We start from the raw sequence: 24,922 nt of genomic DNA, 5'->3' as shown, positions 1-24,922 counted from the left end.
TATGAGGGTGGTGAAGAAGCGAGACGTACTAGAGAGGCACTTAGTAAAGGTCTACCTGGAGGGAGTTCTTGGGATCAACTCCCCCGTGGTCTGGTCCATGACCAGGCCAAAGTAGATAAGTATATTAATGGTCATTCAGCAGGAAATCGATTATTGCTACTAAATTCCTCCTTGTTGCTGACTATTCTCGTGCTATGTATCACGAGAATAGTCAGCCTACTTATAATACTTTACAACTAATGATAGATCAGTGATGTTGACTTGCTACATTAAACCGGACTCTGTGTCTTGCAGGAGGCAGCTACGATAGGGGAAAAATCACATATTTGTGTTTATTCCTGCATGTTAATGAACCTCAGCCATTATAAACGTAAACATTAAACTGAATTTTAGCTGAGGTACAACTCTGGTGTGTGCGTGTGGAGGGACCATCAAGAGTGATGGTGTCTTGGGTCTCCCTTGGTCTCTTACATATATGTCATTATCTCCAGAATTCTAGTTCTGGAGCAGAGACAAGACCGGCCGTGCACATATGAAAAACTGCTAAGTCCAGAGTTCTTCCAGAGAGTTGTTGTTGGGAGACCACCTTGTCTGTTCCTCTCTATGCCATAGAGAGTTGGAAAAAGAGACGAATCTCTACAGAAATCACTCCCTACGAAAGCAAAAGACTTGACAGGCGATGCAACATACGCCCAATGAAAAGTAGGGGCACCATTAGTAAACTAAGAGAAAACACAGTAAGTGTCCGGGGCCCAAGACTATTCAGCAGCCTTCCACTAGCCATAAGGGAAATTACCAATAGAACCCTGGTTGTCCTCAAGAGGGAGCCGGACAGATACCTAAAGTCGGTGCCGGATCAACCGGGCTGTGGTTCGTACGTTGGACTACATGCGGCCAAAAGTAACAGCCAAGTTGATTAGGCCCTGATCCGCCGGTAGGCCTGGTCGTGGATCCGGCCCCGGGGGCGTTGATCCCAGGAATACCCTCCAGATAGACCTCCGGTAGACCCTCCAGGTTTGCCATGTAAAGGAGCGCATTAACTGCATTCATCTTTCGTTTTTTTAAACGTGTCTGAATTTAATTCCGTTTCTCTCAACCGTAAATAAAAAAAAAATGAGAATGTGGATAAGGGCACTTATGTACAACTCAGGACATTAACGGAAACATTTCGCCACGAGAGGTTTCAGTAGACTGATGAAACCACTCGTGGCGAAACGTTTTCTTTAATAAATATCCTTAATTGTACATAAATGTCCTTATCCGTAGCAGCTTGGTGTCAACATAACGTTTTCAACCAGTTCTTGATAATGTTGAATGACGCAGTATCAATTTATATATTTTGTGAGACGCTAAACCCGTATGGTTGGATCATTCGGAATAAGTGCAGGTTAAGGCTTGATCCATAGTCTCTTGATCGCGAGAGAGAGAGAGAGAGGAAGACAACGCTGCGGAACTGTACTAATTACAGTAACTCCAGTATCATGTGCTGTATAGCCCTTGTGGCTTAGCGCTTCTTTTTTGATTATAATAATAATCCAGTATCATGTAGTGTAGTCATACTCTAACGAACAGTAATCCTTCACTGGAAAAATATACGACTGTCAAAACTTTTTACCAAATTTAGACGAAGAACAGTCTCCACAAATTCTTACGTCAAAATGACCATTATACTGACCACATTAGTGAGTCATTGTAATGTACAATGAATATAGGATTGCATCACGTATTCACAGGTATACATGTGCACGGAAATTTATTTATTTTCTTATTTGCACGCTGTGGCGCTGGCGGATATTGTTGATGTCCAGAGGTGTCCAGTTTGCACCGAGCAGACGGAGGGTCGAGCCTCCAGGGTTTCACACTCTTGCGCCGGCACTTGTGACGCATGTCAGACATTGTGTGAGCGGAATCCAGGATGTGGAAGCCGGGACTAGACATCCCCGGCGTGTATCACGCGTGCTGGGAACACACGCACCAGTTTGTAACTTTTAAGTCTGTTGCATACACAGTGACTCCTTCACTCTTCTTCTCTTCATTCATCTCTCCTCTTCATTCTGTGACTCCCTTCTTCTACCTTCATTCTTTTGTCTGTTTTCCCCGCTTCTCATCATGCACCTTCCTTCATTTACCTATCTGCATTATCCGTCTCATTTCTTCCATTCCCCAGCCCCTTCCCTTCGTCTTCTGCCTTATTTCATCCCCCCTCTTTTCATTCACCTCCCTTCACCTCGCTCCATTTTCTGTCTACCTTCATCCACTTTCCTTCATCATATATTTACCTTCATCGACCTCCTTTCATCCTCTTCTACTTATCCTCACCCACCTCCCCTCATCCTCTGCCTCCATTCACCCACCTCCCCGCATTCTCTGCTATTCTCATTCACCTTCTCTTCATAATCTCCTTCCCTCGTTCCCCTCTCCTTCCCGTTTCCGTCGCTGTAAATATAACTTTTTCGAAATGTGTTTTAATCTCTCGTTACCACCATTATTGTTATTACACAACAGCTTGGGAAATAAACTTATAAATTGAAGTATAATGCAAACCTTTATTGACAATGTTTCGCTCACGCAGTAGGCGTTTTCAAGTCACCATGGTCGTTGCGTTGGCGAAACGTAGGCATTAGTTTCATTATATTGCATTTGCACGTTTCCATCGTGTTGATGTTTTACACCAGACATGTCATCACCATGATAATGATGATACAAGAGCTAGTAGATGATCATTTACCATCATCATCATCTGACGAGTTGACCAAATTCAGTCTACCTCAGCAGGGAGATATAATCACTGAATTACACACAGATAACCCTCACAGAGGAGACCAAAACTTAGAACGACGTTTCGCAAAGACTTGGACCATTGACTAGTCACTGAATTAATTATAGAGTGTATAATCACTTGAGATCCTGAAAGTGTCAGTGACCGACCTCAAAATTATTTCTTTACTCCGTCGCTTCATTTATTGGCTGTTATATCCGGTGATGGGCTCTAGGTTCAAGGAACTGGAGAAGCCCCTTCCCATTCTTGAATCAAACCTGATTTCCTCCCATTCCCCAGGATTTATGTGAGCCATAAATATATTTTTTTCAATGAATTTAACATTGTACAGATTTTTTATTTTATTTTTCGCACCAGAACTCGCTTAGCAGTCTAACTTAACATTGCTTTAAGTTAGGTAGAATATGTTGCAAGTCAATCCTACCTAAACTATCTTAAGTTAGATTTAACATAGTTATTATTAATACTGTGAAATATTTGAATTTCATGATTTTTTAATTAATTCCCGCAGAATTACTGCGATAATAAATTTTCACTCGGCTTGTTTGGTAAAACATTCATTGCTTTATAAACCAGGTTTACAAGCTCTTGTAAAAGCATGGCAAATACATTACTGCACGAGCTATCAAAGGTTAAGGAGAGCTTTTAGCTCAGTGTTCGTGAGGGCTGCCGGGCTCGTACGTCGAACTGTGTTCGACCAGCAGTAACAGCTTGGTTGATCAGGCCTTGATCCTCCAGGAGACCTGGTCTTTGCCCGGGCCGCAGGAGCGTTGATTCACCGAAGCTTCCTTCAGGCATCTGCAGTACCTATGGACATGGATTGATATTGCTTTTCTTGACGTTAAAACAAAAGTTGTTTTAACTAACAACTGAATATATACCAGTTGTCTCTCAGATAAATATTGTTTTCTATCAGGAATTGAATCCAGTGAGTGCTAGAGTGACTAAAAAAACACGGTGATAAAAACTCGCCAAGGTAACCCAGGATGTGAATATTGGAATCCATGTGAAGAATATGATTGCAGTTACACTGGTAAGACTGGAGAATCTTTGGAAGCTACACACCTCCAGAACAGATATCTGATTCGCCAAGAACAGGAATCGAGGGACTTCTGCATCTTGCAGGCTACTGGAGGTTACTGGACATTCAGCGGATTGGGAACACCACAAAGTGAATTCTGCCAGGAGTGTGATAAACTCAACATTTTGGAGTCATCCTTCGTTGTGCTTAAAACCAAGTAGTATTTTGGTAACCTATTCCCATGGTTATCCTTTATTAATAATTTTGTAGCACAAATCATTGTTCGCGGTTAAAAACAAGGAATTATACATTGTGTACGAGTTCTGGTTAGTAAATTATTTTACTGTAGTAATGGATGACTTGTTTTTTATTTACATTTCCTAACATGAGTTATTTCTTCGTGGCTTCTGGGCAAATAGCTGTGTATCACAATGCGTGGCATGTTAGGACAATTACCGTGAGAGGACGGCATTAAAAATAAGTTCATTCTTTTTTTATTGATGGTGGTTTTCTCCTTATGTTAGTTGGTCAAGTTTAACTCAGTTCACGAGGCTTGCAATGTGTTATGTCTTATTAGTGGAATGTTCATTATTCTAGCTGTCGCACAGGCAAATATTTTGACTGAGTTTACCCTGTCATGTTTGTATATGTAATATATATAATATAACCGACATATCTACCATTGTTTATTAGTTAATTACTCTCTCCTATGTCTTCTCAAGGTTATTATGTTTGCTGGTGCGTTGTATTATACGTATTTATATACTTGCATAATTCCTTTGTAGGATACTTGAGGAAAAGTACTTATGTACTCAGCGTATTTCCTCACTGTGGTACATATTTTATTAGACGTGTTAAGGATATTTCTCACTTCAAAGAGTTAAGCATATACGTATCCGTTCAGACTTAGCTTAATAGACATGCCATCTTGTGAACAGAATTCTGAATGTTTTGTGTATTTGAAGCAGTCGTTGCACTCTTGAAAAACCATCGTTGAATATGTAATTATTGTGCAAATGATTTGTAGCTTGCATGCTTTCGAAGCCAGGACGTAACAATACAATAATTAGAAGCGATGAGGGCTTAATGACATCATAAGGTGGGTGGGAGCGAGGCTTAGGTACGCTGCGCTAGGATCCAGCTGGTGGATACCTGCTCACTTCTTGCCTCGGCTCCTACTGGCTATTTACCAGTTTTTCTGCCTGCTAACCCGCGGTTTCCATGCACTCCACCTACGTCTTATTCGTAACAGTGACGTGTCCCGACGCTAATAATGGTCAATTGCACGAGTAGACTTAATGACGGTCCCCATCACGAGTAGACTTAATGATGGTCCCTTACTTGAGTTGACTTAGTAACCGGCGTATGCGCCTGGAGTGGCGAGTCATGCTTGTGCGCTGTGTTGTAATTACCACGCGTCTTAACGACTCATAAACGTACATTTATACACGCATGACTCCTTCCAGGGTTTTACTGGCATATACTTTAAGTAGCTGTGTATAATTACATAAGAGCAAGCACATACTCCCACGCACCACACAGCAAACAACGCAAACAGGACTGACCAAAGTTCCTGTTTCAGCCTCACACTACTATACAAGCACTCTGCTACACCATCACCCTCTCTCTCTCTCTCTCTCTCTCTCTCTCTCTCTCTCTCTCTCTCTCTCTCTCTCTCTCTCTCTCTCTCTCTCTCTCTCTCTCTCTCTCCCTCCCTCCCTCCCTCTTTGACAAGGAATATTTCCTCGCAAAATGAACCAGGTGGACAAGAAACAATAGCAGTAAAGAAAGAGATGGAAAAAAAAAATACATGTAAAAACATTGACCTTTCTTAATATTTTTCACGTTTTTTTCCTTAAGTATTTTTAGAAAAAAATTATTTTCTCCACTAAAATTAAGATAATTTTGAATAAAAAACATTAATTTAGAGTAAAATGCCTAATCTTGTGGCTTGGAAATTCTTCTTTGAAGAGGGTTACAGACCAATGGTCAGGGTAAAGAAAAGGAGTCAGGTAACTTTACAGTCGCTTTAAACATTAATATATCATATGAGTAACGCAATACAATCGCAGACAAGCGATCTTAACAGTGCAGAACAAGAAACATGGGGAAGGAAATTTTTAGCTCTAGATCTTGGGCCGCAGCTGATACACTTCTGCCTTGCCTCAGAGAATTTCTCCCCCTATTTGTTGCTAGTCTTGTAACATTGCATAGCTCCTGACGATGCACGAAAGTGCGAAAGATCTAGATCATCCCGATGTGGCTTGTTCTGCATGACACCACCGGCTTAGTTCCCCTCTACTCTAGCTGCAAATGGGTGATTAACCTTCATTTCACATAACTGAAAGTGTTATCATTATATATGAATAAAAGTAATAACATCGTGGCTGGAACAATTCACAATTTATCCACTGTTTCGAGAATGCACTTTCGGGCAAGACTTCAGTCTGTATCACAGCAATCAACCACCACAACTGGTCTGTATCACAGCAATCAACCACCACAACTGCTCTGTATCACAACAATCAGCCACCACAACTGGTCTGTATCACAACAATCAGCCACCACAACTGCTCTGTATCACAACAATCAACCACCACAATTGGCCTGTAGCACAAGAAACATACCTAAGTACCACAATTTGAGTGTATCACAACGCAGTAAGTAGCCACCGCACAACACGCCTGATCTCATCACAACACACACACACACACACACACACACCACACGCAGCTAACAACTGGTCTGCATCAGGCTGCTACTTTTTACTTGGGTGGGTCAACAACACACAAAAAGTTAATTCGTGAATGAGGTCCGGAATCCCAAACGCCAACAACTCCGCGAACGCAACAAATTAGCCCCAAGGCTATAATTAGGCCGGCAAATTATGATGAGATGCCACTAAATGCTTTTCCCTTTCTCTCTTTTATGAGAGTATAAGAGTGTTATTAGTTATAAATTATCCTGGCTCTGAGCGTTGATGCATAGCGTGCTGTTAGAAGCTGCTGATTTGCATATCCTATATCGTAGTTCCTGCAGGCAATGTTTACAGTGTGCAGATCTTCAATACAGAGGACACGCACATGTCTTATACTGAAGGTAATAGGGACTAGAAATTCTGATATCTGACGTAAATTATGCTAGATTATAACCACCTGACACTATTACTGGGGGTGAGATTTCTGTTGTTGTTGCTGCTGCTGTTATATTCCAAGATAAGAGCTAAATCCACATGGATCATACAACTTTCTTCTGGTTCACAATAACTTAAGAGTAGAAAAGGCACTGCGGGTGGGGCTACTGACCCGTAGTGGCAGTTCCTACTGACCCGTTGTGGTAGTTCATACTGACCCATGGTGGCATCTCCTACTGACCCATGGTGGCATCTCCTACTGACCCATGGTGGCATCTACTGACCTATAGTGGCATCTACTGACCCATGGTAGCATCTCCTACTGACCCATGGTGGCATTTACTGACCTATAGTGGCATCTACTGACCCATGGTAGCATCTCCTACTGACCCATGGTGGCATTTACTGACCTATAGTGGCATCTACTGACCCATGGTAGCATCTCCTACTGACCCATGGTGGCATTTCCTACATATTATATATATATGAAAGTTACGTCATTACCTCCGTAATACTTCTGCTGAAACTTGGTATTATGGACTGCAATTTTTCTCTGTTGTTGCCGGAGTCTTGGCATGAAAGTGAGGAGGGTAGCTGATGCGGGAGTTGCAGGAACATCAGTTGAGATGATACACAGCAGTATGCATACTGTCTGGATACAACATCTCTTTGAAGTCAGCACCGAATAAAATACACAAACGTTTCACTCTGTGTAGAGCTGTAGTAATAAAAGCTAGCTTCCCACTTGTGTCTTTTTATCATGCTTGCTGCCGGAATCTTCTTCTATTGACCGTGCTTGGCAGCATCTTGCACTCATCTGCAACTTGCAACAAACCAGTGCTTCCTAGGATCCATTCTAAAATAAAATTAAACGTTTTAAAATTTGCTGTACATTGGTGCACGTAACTCGAGGCGCTGCTTATAAAGCACAAAGGAAGAGCAAAGAAAGATGTGCAGTTTATCCTGAACCATAAAATGTGGGTAGTTAAAAACATTACATATTGTGAGATATGGATAGGTAGATACACACCATATAATCTGTATTGTGAAAGAAGACTTGGATGCAGCGGAGTACTACAAACAGTGATGAAGAAAAGACAGCTGCAGAAGAAGCTGTTGTTGCGACAATGTTTCGCCCTGTATACACTGCCTTGACTTGATAAAGATCCACACAGAGCGACGTTTTTACAATAAATGCTTTGCCCTTTTTCTTCGCCACTTTTTCTTCATAATATCCAACATCAGATGAAACCAATATTTATTTACTACATAATAATCCTTGCAAGAATTCTCTCCAACATTCGCTAATAACTTTATGTACGAAATCTTAATTCTCAATTAATGATTACGTGATTATTTTTTTCCTTGTTGCCGGTTATACAAGCTTTTATTCGTTATCTCTTAAACCGAAGCAGATAAATCCCTGCAGAGTATGAATTAAAGAACATCGCGAGCTCGTCCTTCATTATACTTGAGTGTTTTCGAGTTTAAGGCGTTTGCCACAGATGAGTGGTTAGTGTGAGTGATGTGGCCGACGTTGGCCAAGCTATCTAGGTGCTCAACATATACTCGTATATTCTGTTTTGTGAGAATTCTCCTTTTGTCTTAAGATTCAGCCTCTAGTTATTTAATTTAGAGTTATTTGACTTCTGTTTTTTTAAAATTCTAGTTATTCAGTTAGTAGTAGTATTCGCTGTAGTTATATTAGTAGTAGTGATAGTAGTAGTAGTAGTAGTAGTGGTGGTAGTGGTAGTAGTAATAATGGTGGTAGTCGTGACAGTACTGTAAGAATATGTGTTAAGAGGATATTTTAATTTCTTACGTATGTACAGGGAGGTATTTGCACCCATCTTTCTACACTTGATACTATTAACTTATAACTGGCATATATATACTAGTATATATATCACGCTAAGTCCTCCGAATTGCATAATTGCCTTATTGTACGAGCTATCTATAACACCCCCATCTTCTAACTCTCGTAAACTATATCTCAGTTTACATTCCTAATTTCTTCAGACATTGATGAGCATAGAATCATCAGATAACGGCAGACATTCGTCTATATAATACTAAGTGGTTATAACTACGACCATAATTTTTAAATTGGGTGGATCGGTAAGCCAGCGGAAGGCCTCTGTCAGGTGACCAATAGTTCCAACGGTTGGTCATCATCTGACTAAGACCCGCGTCAGGAAACTCTTGTCCTGTTGCCTGACGAACCTTACCTAACCTAACCTATGTAAGACACTCGCTTGTTTTTCTCCGTCGCTATGATTTTTATTTTATTCTCTCTCTCTCTCTCTCTCTCTCTCTCTCTCTCTCTCTCTCTCTCTCTCTCTCTCTCTCTCTCTCTCTCTCTCTCTCTCTCTCTCTCTCTCTCTCTCTCTCTGCATGTTGTTCAAACACAGCTTATGCTGTGAGTGGATAGTTCTTCCTGACACCACACAGCTTCTCCCACACACAGCATTACGTCCATTACACCGCCCGTTGTTTTGTGTACAGAACTGTGCGCCTGTGCAAACAGCGCGGCTGCTGCTGCACACACACCCTTGTGTTGTATATTAGTATTCTACTCTCGTTCCCACTATTAGTGTATGATGGTCAGGAGCACCATGGTCAGGAACACCATGGTCAGGAACACCATGGTCAGGAGCATCATGGTCAGGCGCACCATGGTCAGGAACACCATGGTCAGGAACACCATGGTCAGGAACACCATGGTCAGGAACACCATGGTCAGGAACACCATGGTCAGGAACACCATGGTCAGGAACACCATTGTCAGGAGCACCATGGTCAGGCGCACAATGGTCAGGAGCACCATGGTCAAGAGCACCATGGTAAGGAGCACCATGGTCAGGAGCACCGTGATCAGGAGCACCATGGCCAGGAGCACCATGGTCAGGAACATCAGGGCCAGAAACGCCATGGTCAGGAGCACCATGGTCAGGAACACCAGGGTCAGAAACACCATGGTCAGGAGCACCATGGTCAGAAACACCAGGGCCAGAAACACCATGGTCAGAAACACCGGGGCCAGGAACACCATGATCAGGAACACTAGGGCCAGGAACACCATGGTCATGAACACCACGTTCAAGAACACCATGTTCAGGAACACCATGGTCAGGAACACCATAGCCAAGAACGCCATGGCCAGGAACATCATGGCCATCAACACCATGGCCAGGAACACCATGGTCAGGAACATCATGGCCAGGAATACCATGGCCAGAAACACCATGGTTAGGAACACCATGGTAAGGAACACCATGGCCAGAAACACCATGATCAGGTGCACCATGGTGAGGAACACCATATTCAAAAACACCATGACCAGGTACATCATGGCCAGGAACACCATGGTCAGGAGCACCATGGTCAGGGACATCGAAGTCAGGAACACCATGGTCAGAGGCACCATGTTAGGAGCACTTTGGTCAGGAACACCATGATCAGGAGCATTATGTCAAGAACACCATATTCAATAACACTGTGGCCAGGATCACAATGTTTGTCACTGTTACTCTCTCTAAATTCTTGGCTAGTAAATTCATCTAAAATTAAAGAGACAAAAAATATGCTCCGAGGAGCAGGTGATTGAGCAGCGCCACTCGTTGCTTGTCAACACACCACAACAGAGGCAGTACATTACTGACCAAACAGTAAACACGACGTTGACGTTATCAACGCCAAAACAGTAGACTACCTGGAGTCTACCTGGAAGGTATTCCGGAGATCAACGCCCCCGCGGACCGATCCATGACCAGGCTTCATGGTGGATCAGGGCCTGATCAACGAGGCCGTTACTGCTGGCCGCTACGTTAAAAAAAATCACGCATGAGGTTAGCCGAAAGCCATACGATAGTTGCGCTTAAAGTTTGCGGAAACATGTGACTCGCTGTGTAACATTATAAAACTTTGAATCTGTTGGATTTGTACGCTGAGAATTGATACTCAACCTCAGCTGGTATTAAATCCCAGTACTATCTAAAGTATACTACAAGACACTTAGAATGTCACCTGCATTATTATTATTATTATCATGGGGAGCGCGAAACCCGTAGGATTATAGAGCGCATGAGGGGGGGGATGGAAGGTATTTAGGGAACCGGAGCACAGATCCAATTCCTTAGATCAAGAACCCCAAATGTCGCCCGTTGTAGGCGACATTGTCCCTCCCTTGAGGGGCAATGTCGCCTACAACAGCGACATTTGGGTACCTAGTTACTGCTTGCTGGAGAGGGGTGACTGAATGAAGAAACATGCCCACCCTCTCCACCTGCCTCAGGATTGATCTCGGCAAATTCGGCTTATAGACAATGGCACGTAAATATGTTACGTGAAAATAATAGTGGTTCACTAGTTATTATTAGTGAAAACTTTCATTATACTCAGGCAGTAGATATATTAATAGACACACAACAGTAGCACAGTGAAAATATAGTGTCAATACAATACACACACACACACACACTCTCACACACATGCACACACACACACAGCTGGTTGCAGATGGAGAGGGTGATAGGTCGAATGCTGAGGCACAACCATGCTATCAAGAGCCACTGGAAAAATCAAGGGAGAAACTGACCACATGCAGGCAGAATCCAGAGTCACAGAGGGTGAGGCAATGGGAGGAGGAAAGGGCAAAATCAGTGTTTATCCATGGGCTTCAGGAGAGAGAGGAAAGGACACACACTGAAAGGCAGCAGGAAGAAAGTAAGGAGATTGAGAAAATCATCACGGAAATAGGTGAAGAGATGGACGAGATTGTAAATTTTCAGAGAATAGGGGGGTACTCGAAGGGGAGAAACCGACCAATCAAGCTGATTCTCAGGACGGAAACAGTGCAGAACAGGATCCTCCAAGAGAAACCACGATTGAAATACTCGGAAGAGTACAAGAGGGTGTTCCTAGACAGAGACAGAACACAAACAGAACGACAGCAGCTGAGGGAGAAGACAAAAAGCGAAAGGAGCTAGGAAAAGAGACAAGGATGGAACCAGCAGAGGTCAGTCAGAGCAGAACAGAACAGCAAGGGCAAGCACACACACAACTATTCTCAGAACCATACAACCTATCACACCATCCCAACACACACTACAATCCATACCCACAGCCTCCACCCAACACCGAGCTATAGAATCCCATAGTATGCCACCAGGTCTCCCACCCTCACAGGCCCCACAAACCACAGTGTTGGAAAGGAAACTGAAGGTATGGTACACAAACGCTGATGGTATAACAAATAAGTGGGAGGAGTGGCACAAAAGAGTCAAAGAGGCATCACCGGACATCATAGCTCTCACAGAAACCAAGCTTACAGGTATGATAACAGATGCCATCTTTCCAACGGGATACCAAATCCTGAGGAAAGACAGAGGGAACAGGGGGGGTGGAGGAGTGGCATTCCTGATCAAAAATCGCTGGAATTTTGATGAGCTGGAGAGAGGAGACAGCGGAGAAGAAAGTGATTACATAGCAGGAACGCTTCACTCTGGAGGTCCCAAGGTGGTAATAGCAATGATGTATAACCCACCACAGAACAGCAGGAGGCCAAGGCAAGAGTACAACGAGAGCAATAGAGCAATGGTTGACACATTGGCTAGAGTGGCCAGAAGAGCTCATGCATGCAGGGCAAAGCTCCTGATCATGGGTGACTTGAACCACAAGGAGATCGATTGGGAGAACTTGGACCCGCATGGGGGCCAAGATACATGGAGGGCTAAGATGATGGAGGTGGTACTGGAAAACTTCATGTACCAACACGTAAGGGACACTACAAGAGAGAGAGGAGAGGATGAACCAGCAAGGCTAGACTTAGTATTCACCTTGAGTAGTGCAGATATCGAGGACATCACATATGAAAGACCCCTTGGGGCCAGTGACCATGTGGTTTTAAGCTTCGAATACACAGTAGAGCTACAAGTGGAGGGAGAAGCATGAAGGCCAGGACGAATGAAGCCAAACTACAAGAAAGGGGACTACACAGGAATGAGGAACTTCCTGAACGGGGTTCAGTGGGACAGAGAACTGGCAGGGAAGCCAGTTAATGAGATGATGGAATATGTAGCAACAAAATGCAAGGAGGCTGAGGAGAGGTTTGTACCCAAGGGTAACAGGAATAATGAAAAAGCCAGGATAAGCCCATGGTTTACCCAAAGGTGCAGGGAGGCAAAAACCAAGTGTGCTAGGGAATGGAAGAAATATAGAAGGCAAAGGACCCAGGAGAATAAGGAGAGCAGTCGTAGAGCCAGAAACGAATATGCACAGATAAGAAGGGAGGCCCAAAGACAATATGAAAATGACATAGCAGCGAAAGCCAAATCTGACCCGAAACTGTTGTACAGCCACATCAGGAGGAAAACAACAGTCAAGGACCAGGTAATCAGGCTAAGGAAGGAAGGAGGAGAGACAACAAGAATGACCGTGAAGTATGTGAGGAATTCAACAAGAGATTCAAAGAAGTGTTCACGGAGGAGACAGAAGGGGCTCCAGAAAGACGGAGAGGTGGGGCACACCACCATGTGCTGGACACAGTGCACACAACCGAGGAAGAAGTGAAGAGGCTTCTGAGTGAGCTAGATACCTCAAAGGCAATGGGGCCAGATAACATCTCCCCATGGATATTGAGAGAGGGAGCAGAGGCACTATGTGTACCCCTAACAACAATATTCAATACATCTATCGAAACAGGGAGATTGCCTGAGGCATGGAAGACAGCAAATGTAGTCCCAATCTTTAAAAAAGGAGACAGACATGAAGCATTAAACTACAGACCAGTGTCACTGACATGTATAGTATGCAAAATCATGGAGAAGATTATCAGGAGAAGAGTGGTGGAACACCTAGAAAGGAATGATCTCATCAACAGCAGCCAACATGGTTTCAGGGACGGGAAATCCTGTGTCACAAACCTACTGGAGTTCTATGACATGGTGACAGCAGTAAGACAAGAGAGAGAGGGGTGGGTGGATTGCATATTCTTGGACTGCAAGAAGGCGTTTGACACAGTTCCACACAAGAAATTGGTGCAAAAACTGGAGGACCAAGCAGGGATAACAGGGAAGGCACTACAATGGATCAAGGAATACTTGTCAGGAAGACAGCAGCGAGTCATGGTACGTGGCGAGGTGTCAGAGTGGGCACCTGTGACCAGCGGGGTCCCACAGGGGTCAGTCCTAGGACCAGTGCTGTTTCTGGTATTTGTGAACGACATGACGGAAGGAATAAACTCTGAGGTGTCCCTGTTTACAGATGACGTGAAGTTGATGAGAAGAATTCACTCGATCGAAGACCAGGCAGAACTACAAAGGGATCTGGACAGGCTGCAGACCTGGTCCAGCAATTGGCTCCTGGAGTTCAATCCCACCAAGTGCAAAGTCATGAAGATTGGGGAAGGGCAATGAAGACCGCAGACGGAGTACAGTCTAGGGGGCCAGAGACTACAAACCTCACTCAAGGAAAAAGATCTTGGGGTGAGTATAACACCAGGCACATCTCCTGAAGCGCACATCAATCAAATAACTGCTGCAGCATATGGGCGCCTAGCAAACCTCAGAACAGCATTCCGACATCTTAATAAGGAATCGTTCAGGACCCTGTACACCGTGTACGTTAGGCCCATATTGGAGTATGCGGCACCAGTTTGGAACCCACACCTAGCCAAGCACGTAAAGAAACTAGAGAAAGTGCAAAGGTTTGCAACAAGACTAGTCCCAGAGCTAAGAGGTATGTCCTACGAGGAGAGGTTAAGGGAAATCAACCTGACGACACTGGAGGACAGGAGAGATAGGGGGGACATGATAACAACATACAAAATACTGAGAGGAATTGACAAGGTGGACAAAGACAGGATGTTCCAGAGATTGGACACAGTAACAAGGGGACACAGTTGGAAGTTGAAGACACAGATGAATCACAGGGATGTTAGGAAGTATTTCTTCAGCCACAGAGTAGTCAGTAAGTGGAATAGTTTGGGAAGCGATGTAGTGGAGGCAGGATCCATACATAGCTTTAAGCAGAGGTATGATAAAGCTCACGGTTCAGGGAGAGTGACCTAGTAGCGATCAGTGAAGAGGCGGGGCCAGGAGCTGGGACTCGACCCCCGCAACCTCAACTAGGTGAGTACAACTAGGTGAGTACACATGCGCGCGCGCGCACACACACACACACACACACACACACACACACACACACACACACACACACACACACACACACACACACACACACACACACACACACACACACAGGGGTGAGTAGATTGCATTTTTTTGGACTGTAAGAAGGCGTTTGACTCAGTTTCACACAAGATATTAGTGCAAAAGCTGGAAGACCGGGCAGGGATAGCAGGGAAGGCACTACAATGGATCAGGGAATACCTGTCGGGAAGACGACAGCGGGTCATGGTACGTGGCGAAGTGTCAGAGTGGGCGCCTGTAACGAGCGGAGTGTCACAGGGGTCAATCCTAGGACCGGTGCTGTTTCTGGTATTTGTGAACAACATGACGGAAGGAATAGACTCCGAATTGTCCCTGTTTGTAGATGATGTGAAGTTGATGAGAAGAATTCAGTCGGACGAGGACCAGGCAGAACTACAAAGGGATCTGGACAGGCTGCAGGCCTGGTCCAGCAACTGGCTCCTGGATTTCAACTCCACCAAGTGCAAAGTCATGACGATTGGGGAAGGGCAAACAAGACCACAGACGGAGTACAGTCTAGGGGCCAGAGACTACAAACCTCACTTAAGAAAAAGGATCTTGGGGTGAGTATAACACCGGGCACATCTCCTGATTCGCACATCAACCAAATAACTGCTGCAGCATACAGGGGCCTAGCAAACCTAAGAACAGCATTCCGACATCTTAATAAGGAATCGTTGAGGACCCTGTTCACTGTGTACGTTAGGCCCATATTGGAATATACAGCCCCAGTTTGAAGCCCAAAGGTAGCCAAGCATGTAAGGATACTAGAGAAAGTGGAAAGGTTTGCAACAAGACTAGGCCCGGAGCTAAGGGGTATGTCCTACGAGGAGAGGTTAAGGGAAATCGACTTGACGACACTGGAAGACAGGAGAGATAGGGGGGATATGATAACAACATATAAAATACTGAGAGGAATCTCACTCTCACTCTCTCTCTCTCTCTCTCTCTCTCTCTCTCTCTCTCTCTCGAGCATGTTTATGTGTGAATTCACGAATTTGTTCGGATATTCTCATAAGAACATAAGAAAGAAGGAACACGGCAGCAGGCCTACTGACCCATGCGAAGCAGGTCCATTAGCCCCCCTCCCTTTGAATTAGCCCAATGACATACTTTTATTTATGTTTATATATTTTTGCATCATGGCAGTTAGGCGTATTATTGTGGATTTCTTTCCATTACTCGACCTACTGTGTTTCTCATTTATTTTGCATCTCTTTTCATTAATTAATTTCTCATTATTATTTAGTTGAGACTGAGTCAACAAAGTGAACCCATGGGAGGGCCAACAGACCTACCCAGGGGCCTTAAGGCTAACCAAGGGGTCCAAAAACCCACCAAGAGTTCTGAAGACCCATCCAGAGTTCGGAAGACCCACCTAGGGTCTTTCATCAATGATGCCACTCTCACCGGACAGCTGACAGTTAATCAACCCATGTTGACGCTCCGCTGAGGATGACAGATTATACGATGTCGGATAACTACTGAAAACAGTTCTTTTGTAAAGTGTGTTGCATACTTGAGTTATTCCTCTGTTGTTATTATGACACCTTGTGTTGCATACTTGAGTTTTCCTCTGGTGTTGTTGTTGTGGCACTTTGTGTTGCATACTTGAGTTTTGCCTCTGGTGTTATTATGACATCTTGTGTTGCATACTTGGGTTTTGCCCCTGATGTTGTTATTATTATCATACTTGAGTTTTGCCTTTGGTGTTGCCATTATGACACCTTGTGTTGCATACTTGAGTTACACATTCGGTTATGCTCCCTGGTACAGGTTGTCCCTCAGGTCCTGCAATCGTCTAGAGCTGGCGTACCCACAGGGTTGGCAGCTTTCTGGCTATTATTAGCAGGGGTTCAGAATATGCAGATTTTTAACCTGTTTGTGGGGTTTCATCATCGTATCGTCTAAGGCAGTATAGGTTAATAGGTGGTGGGACGTTAGTGGTGGGCGGGAGAGGAAATGTGTGTCGCGTGTCAGAGTAGCAGTATTAGTGTATGTGTGAAAGTGTTATTGTGTGTAAGAGAAAGTGTGTGTGTGTGTGTGTGTGTGTACTCACCTATTTGTACTCACCTATTTGTGGTTGCAGGGGTCGAGTCTTAGCTCCTGGCCCCGCCTCTTCACCGGTTGCTACTGGGCCCTCTCTCTCCCCGCTCCATGAGCTTTATCAAACCTCGTCTTAAAACTGTGTATGGTTCCTGCCTCCACTACGTCATTTTCTAGGCTATTCCACTGCCTTACAACTCTATGACTGAAGAAATACTTCCTAATATCTCTCTGACTCATTTGTGTCTTCAACTTCCAATTGTGGCCTCTTGTTTCTGTGTCCCCTCCCTGGAACATCCTGTCTTTGTGTGTGTGTGTGTGTGTGTGTGTGTGTGTGTGTGTGTGTGTGTGTGTGTGTGTGTGTGTGTGTGTGTGCGAGAGTAGAAATGTTTGTTGAGTGAGGAAGAATGGACATGAGGTGCGTGCAAGAAGTAGGTTCTGTGAATATACTTACAAGCAAAAAACAAAAGAAGCATCGATACATCTCATTAGTTAACTAGGCTCCGAAGATCAATATTCTACCATACGAACAAAACTATTATTGCTGAAAATCAAGACACAGAGGAACATACCCAAATAATATCTATTTACCCAAATGTCTTTTATAGCGAAAGGTAAATATTGAATACGTCATTATTTACAAATGCAATATTACCGGATTTTCGCGCTTGAACACGTAAAATATTCACGTCTACATGTTAATGTCAACGTCACTTAACCGACGTTCTTCAGCCAAAGTGAAATTCCTGAGTTTACTTAGAAAGATGGAATTTTGGTGTGAATATTGACGTCTTTTTAAATTATTGGAGCAGCGCTAAGCCGGTACGGGTCATATAGCACCTGGGGGGGGGGGGAAGATGAGAGGTAATCAGGGTTGATCCGTGGAATATCCAGTTCCTCTGAAGCCTATCACCGGCGTTAAGGTACCGCCTTGAAGGCACCGAACGTGGATGTAGCAGCCGTAGATTTTCATGACTGTACCATTATTTTTTTACATTAACCTAAATGAAAAAATTATATCTTTAAACGAATAAGAGAAAATTTTTAGAAAGAACTTAATTTTAAATGAGTTCTTGTTAATTGACCAGATTTACCTACTTGGCACTTTATGTATATTGTAGCAGATATGAAGAAAAAAATAAGACCTTGTGTAATCCTCATTAAAAATGAAAAATGTTCTATCTCTCAAATTTATTTCCATGTTGTACATGTCTGGCCTGACATTTAATAACAGAAATGATTTCTGTTGCAGTGTGTTACGTGTCGTGTCATAGATTTAATAGATGGCATCACTTACATCTATGGCTGGGGTAAATATGCTCATTCTCAAGATCGTCGATGTGATCAATTTTTTGCTATATTCCTTTTTTTTCTGGAATCAAAATAATCATAATATTTTGATATTTAAGGTTTATATATATATATATATATATATATATATATATATATATATATATATATATATATATATATATATATATATATATATATATATATATATATATATATATATATATATATATATATATATATATATATATATATATATATATATATATATTACTGTGAGAGAGGAAGGCTGCTTGCACTTTTTGGTCATTTATTATTATTATTATTATTATTATTATTATTATTATTATTATTATTATTATTATTATCATCATTATTACTTTATTTTAATTAGAATTTTCATTAAAATTTCTCCCACTAGTCATGTGATCAGTCAGCTGGTTTACTAATGTGTCTGTTCTCCATATTTATCTTACTCATACCTATTTCTTAACTCATGAACATCTTATGCACTTATTCTTCGTATATGCATATAGTTTAACGGACCTATATACCTTTCGCGTGCGTATACACCTGAGCGCCTGCCACCTGTATGTTACCTGGTTACCTGGAGGTTATTCCGGGGATCAACGCCCCCGCGGCCCGGTCCACGACCAGGCCTCCCGATGGATCAGGGCCTGATCAACTAGGCTGTTACTGCTGGCCGCACGCAGTCCGACGTACGAGCCACAGCCCGGCTGATCCGGCACTGACTTTAGGTATCTGTCCAGCTCTCTCTTGAAGGCAGCCAGGGGTTTATTGGCAATTCCCCTAATGCTTGATGGGAGGCTGTTGAACAGTTTTGGGCCCCGGACACTTATGGTGTTTTCTCTTAGTGTACCAATGGCGCCCCTACTTTTTATTGGCGGCATTTTGCATCGCCTGCCCAGTCTTTTACTTTCGTAGGGAGTGATTTCTGTGTGCAGATTTGGGACCATTCCTTCCAAGATTTTCCAAGTGTAGATTATGATATATCTCTCCCTCCTGCGTTCCAACGAGTACAAGTCAAGTGCTTCCAAGCGTTCCCAGTAGTTAAGGTGCATATCTCTTTCAAATGCATGCGTATAGTTTATACATGTATATTATACATATGTATCTCATCTATGTAAATCTTATCCGTTAGTGTTTCATGCAGATTGGACCCTATTACGAGCATAGGTAGCAAATTCAAGGCTTTTTGTACATGACCGTAACTAAAGTTTGTCTTGGTAATCAAGGCAAGACAAACACAGAGAGGTAGTTTTTCTTGTATATTCCTTCACCAGGATATGTACAGTATTAACTGAGTTAACTCAAAGAATAAAAATATGAGAGAGAATGAGTTGGTTAGACAAGCTCAAGTGAGTGACTCGCAGCCGAGTGGTCAAGCACAACGTCACCTCGGCTGGCAGGCCACCTCCTACGCTATTGTTTGATTGAACTCAGCAATTAATACAACAGTGAGGGCCCTGCTGTATTCTGAATGACCAGTTCGCTGCTCAACAGGGCATGCCAGTGGGTGTGTGAGAAACGTCGAATAAATTGTACTCGGTGCACGCCACACACCCCTCAAGAAAGTGAATATTTATAAGGAAGAGTGAACTAGCTTTAAAAGAAAATGTCTAAACAGTTGTAGGTGTCTGTCAGCCCACACCACCAACCAGCAGCCCAGGTCCCTTGACAGCCACCTTGTGTGTGCTTGTCAATCCACACTACCAGCCAGCAGCCTAGATCCTATGACAGCCACCTTGTGTGTCTGTCAGCCCACACCACCAGCCAGCAGCCCATGTCTCATGACAGCCACTTTGTGTGTGTCTGTCAGCCCACACCACCAGCCAGCACCCCAGGTCTCATGACAGCCACCTTGTGTGTGTCTCAGCCCACACCGCCAGCCAGCAGCCCAGGTCTCATTAACATGTCCATCATCCGCTGTAATAACATGCCCACGTGATAGAACACGCTGAACAAAAAACGAGAATAATGCAGGATGAAAACATGAAAGGCTCATGTTAAGAGACAAGCGTTGATGCCATTGTTGTTTACCTGTTATTTGCCTGGTCTGGGACTGGGCCGCGGGGCCATTGATTCCCTCGGAAACATTCTTCAAGTATCCTTCATCTACCTCTCTAAACCTTCTTAACACTTTCCCTGTTGGAATAATAAACACGCTCATCAGAATTGCTTTTCTAAATAACTTTTATATATGTGAATTGTTATTATTATTTTTGTTACTGTAATTATTATTATTTAAACCCTTGAAGTTCATACATCGATGTTAAGAATAAGAAAATAAAAAGAATTATTTCTCAAATATCTATTTTTCTTGGTTGGTAAGACGTGTGTGTGCCACTTAAATATCTCTATTTTTTAAACGTTTCGCCTGCATAGCAGGCTTCTTCAGTCGAATACAGGTGATTATAGCATTGGAGATAGTAGGAGTGGAGAGGTAATTTTGAGATAATCAGTCCCTCGGTCTTGAAAGAAGCTCGTCAGCTCTTCAGCCTTGATAGAAGGTAATCAGTCCTTTAGCCTTTGTTTGTATACCAAAGCAGATTTTTTGGTAGTACAGTTCTTCATGAATTTACTGGAAGGATCGCCAAGGAAGATGGGAATAGAAAATTCACACAAAAAATTCTTAATTATTGAAGCGCATTTTTTTCAGGACGCGTTGAATAAAGTAAAGGCATGATAAAGAACGTCGTGAACGACACGTTCTTATAATTAGTCTTATTCTTATGTGGTGTTTGTTTTCATAATGCTGTTCAAAGCTAATGAACAAATGGATGAATCCAGAGAACGTTTAGGTCTGTCCTGGACCAGTATCATGTCCAGGAACGACAGAAACGTCGTCTATTGTATTACCTGTGTTTAAGCGCGTTAGTTTTGACTAATTACATCCACGGTATTCTTTCTTGTATTATTTTGTTGATGTACATGTCTAAGGTTATTTCGAATCTCTTTTCATCTGTTTTATTTCTGAAGGCCAATGAACTTTGATCGTTAATTTTGCCAGTGCCAAAATGTGTTTTGATTGAGAAATGGTGTTAATGATTATAGTTTAAAAGAAATTGCAGAGGAAATCTTGAGTGTGCTAACGTTTCGCTCGAGGGATGGCTTAATAAACTCAACACTGGGCGAAACTTACTAAGACTAAATGCTCTCTCTGCAAACTACGTTGTATTTTTAACCATACAGTGTCTAGAGGTGCCAGAAGGAAGGCGGAGAGTTGTGTTTCTGTGGGTATGGCTAGGTTAGTGCGCCAGGTGTCATGTACACAGTTCGCCAAGGTCTAACACAGTGCCATATATACACAGTTCCAACAGGTCTAATATGCTGTAGCGCTATGAGCACAATTCCCCCTTTAACATTCTACCATCACCACCATTATCATACTGCAATCACAACCACTACCACCGCCATCACACTACCCCCTACAATTAGCGCTATCACGTCAACCATTCCTGTCAGCATCGCTGCCACACATCCCTCCCACCACTTCGCTGCCACACATCCCTCCCACCACTTCGCTGCCACACATCTCTCCCACCACATCGCTGCCACACATCCCTCCCACCACCTCACTGCCACACATCCCTCCCACCACTTCGCTGCCACACATCTCTCCCACCACATCGCTGCCACACATCCCTCCCACCACCTCGCTGCCACACATTCCTCCACAACCTCGCTGCCACACATCCCTCCCACAACCTCGAGGCCACACATCCCTCCCACCACCTCGCTGCCACACATCCTTCCCACCACCTCGCTGCCACACATCTCTCCCATAACCTCGATACTACACACTCCTCCCACCATCTTGCTACTACACATCCCTCCCACCATCTCGCTACTACACATCCCTCCCACCATCTCGCTATTACACATCCCTCCCACCATCTCGTTACTACACATCCCTCCCACCATCTCGCTACTACACACCCCTCCCACCATCTTGCTACTACACATCCCTCCCACCATCTCGCTACTACACATCCCTCCCACCATCTCGCTATTACACATCCCTCCCACCATCTCGTTACTACACATCCCTCCCACCATCTCGTTACTACACATCCCTCCCACCATCTCGTTACTACACATTCCTCCCACCATCTCGCTACTATACATCCCTCCCACCATCTCGCTACTAAACATCCCTCACACCATCTCGTTACTAAACATCCCTCCCACCATCTTGCTACTACACATCCCTCCCACCATCTCGCTACTACACATCCCTCCCACCATCGCGCTATTACACATCCCTCCCACCATCTCGTTACTACACATCCCTCCCACCATCTCGTTACTACACATCCCTCCCACCATCTCGCTACTACACATCCCTCCCATAACCTCGCTGCCACACATCCCTCCCACCATCTCGCTACTACACATCCCTCCCACAACCTCGCTGCCACACATCCCTCCTTCCATCTCGCTGTCACACACCCCTCCCACCACCTTATCCACCTCCGCACAACCTCCTCCACCCCAACATCCCCACACAACCTCCTCCACCCCCACATCCCCACACAACCTCCTCCACCCCCACATCCCCACACAACCTCCTCCACCCCAACATCCCCACACAACCTCCTCCACCCCAACATCCCCACACAACCTCCTACATCCCCACACAACCTCCTCCTTCATTCCTCATCATCAGAATAGGATAACCCTCTTGTTATAAAACGGTAATAACAATGATATATTGGTAAAAACAAAAGTGGTACTCTGGTAGAGTGACCCAATTATCCACTTCGAGCGGGACTTCTTCAACATAATAACACCTCGAGTGCAACTTCATCTCTGCAGTAATGAAAACTAATTAATATCCGGCAATAAACCAAAATAGAAGTTGCATTCCTAATACATTTGGAACGTTGTTCCTTCTACCGAGATCATAGTTGTGCTTGAGTATGTATGTGTGTGTGTGTGTGTGTATGAGTGGGCATATGCCGGCGTATGCTTCCTTGTGTGGGCGTGTGTAGGTGTGTGTGTGTGTGTAGGGGCTTTCGCGGTCATGTGTGTGTGTGTGTACGTGTGGGTAGTAACGTACATTTACTACACTCATCATACTGTATATGACAAATTTCAGCATTGTGCTACTCTTGTATTGTGCATAATAGTTACATTGTTTTATTACTCTATTCTAATGCTTAGTTAAATATTGTTACTATTGTATACTGTATATTTAAACTTAATTTTATATTCTGTATGATATTTGCAATGTGCTACTACCCTATTTTCTATAATAGTAACAGTGTGCTACTATTCTATTCTTTATGATTTAATATATGTTAAAGTGTACATATAGGAGACAATGTTATGACACAAAGTATCATTGTATGACCGAGGTTGACACCAGAATTACAGATGACAGTATTTCGTTCTTGGCCGGAATCTTAACGAGACTTTATTAAATCAACTCTTCCAAATAACTCTGTATCAGGGCACAAAAAGTTTGAGGGACACGCCTTTGGTAAGACTGAGCAGAAGTCAAAGTTCAGATGAGATGGAAGGGTGTACCATGTTATACTCCCCACACAATACTCAGCTACATAATCCTATCACACTCTGTGCTCTTCGATTTACATCAGTAAAAGGGAGGATATATATATATATATATATATATATATATATATATATATATATATATATATATATATATATATATATATATATATATATATATATATATTTTGTGAATTAATTGTGTATTTATTAATTACCGTTAGCTGAAATTCGTATACACATACACATTAAGCATAGTGACCTGTTCTTGTAAATACACACTCAACATCTTGTCTTGTTTATACGAAAAAAGGTCGTCCTGCTCTGTTTATGTAAACATTGAGTATCTTCCTGTTTAAATACTGACCTGTTTATATAAACACTGAACATCCTACAGTGTTTGTATTCACGCTGGACAACTTGCCTTGGTTTAGTGCAGTTAAAAAAATCCTCTCAATCAGAATCTTATAAATGATAATATAGTGTTATTTATTATTTCAATGAAATATGTAAATCTCATCCGATATTTTTTATAACTTTTCTAATAATAATAAGGCTGGAAGGCAGGGATATTTCGTCTTTATTAAACGAAAGTGTGAAAATAATATGATAGATTTAAAGACCTTTAAATGTTTCTTAAGGATTACTAATTTTTACTTATACGTCAAACTTCTCATTGGAGGAAAATAGGGTTAGCCTTCAGAAATACTAAGAGTAAAGGAGTACTTATGGCAGCACAGTATGGTATAGGGGATGACGGGACCAGGTAGTAGGACATTAGTCAGTTAAGAGGAGACCTACTCGGCTCGACGTCCAGGGTGGCCCCTCCCAGCCCGCCGAATTACCAGACCCATCACTTGCCAAGGCATTTTTAATTCTCGGCTGCTTTTTCTTTACCTTTATAA

Source organism: Cherax quadricarinatus, chromosome 20, assembly GCF_038502225.1.
Source record: "Cherax quadricarinatus isolate ZL_2023a chromosome 20, ASM3850222v1, whole genome shotgun sequence".
NCBI classification, from domain to species: domain Eukaryota; kingdom Metazoa; phylum Arthropoda; class Malacostraca; order Decapoda; family Parastacidae; genus Cherax; species Cherax quadricarinatus.
The sequence above is the reverse complement of the archived record's forward strand: the minus strand, read 5'-3'. Positions refer to the sequence as shown.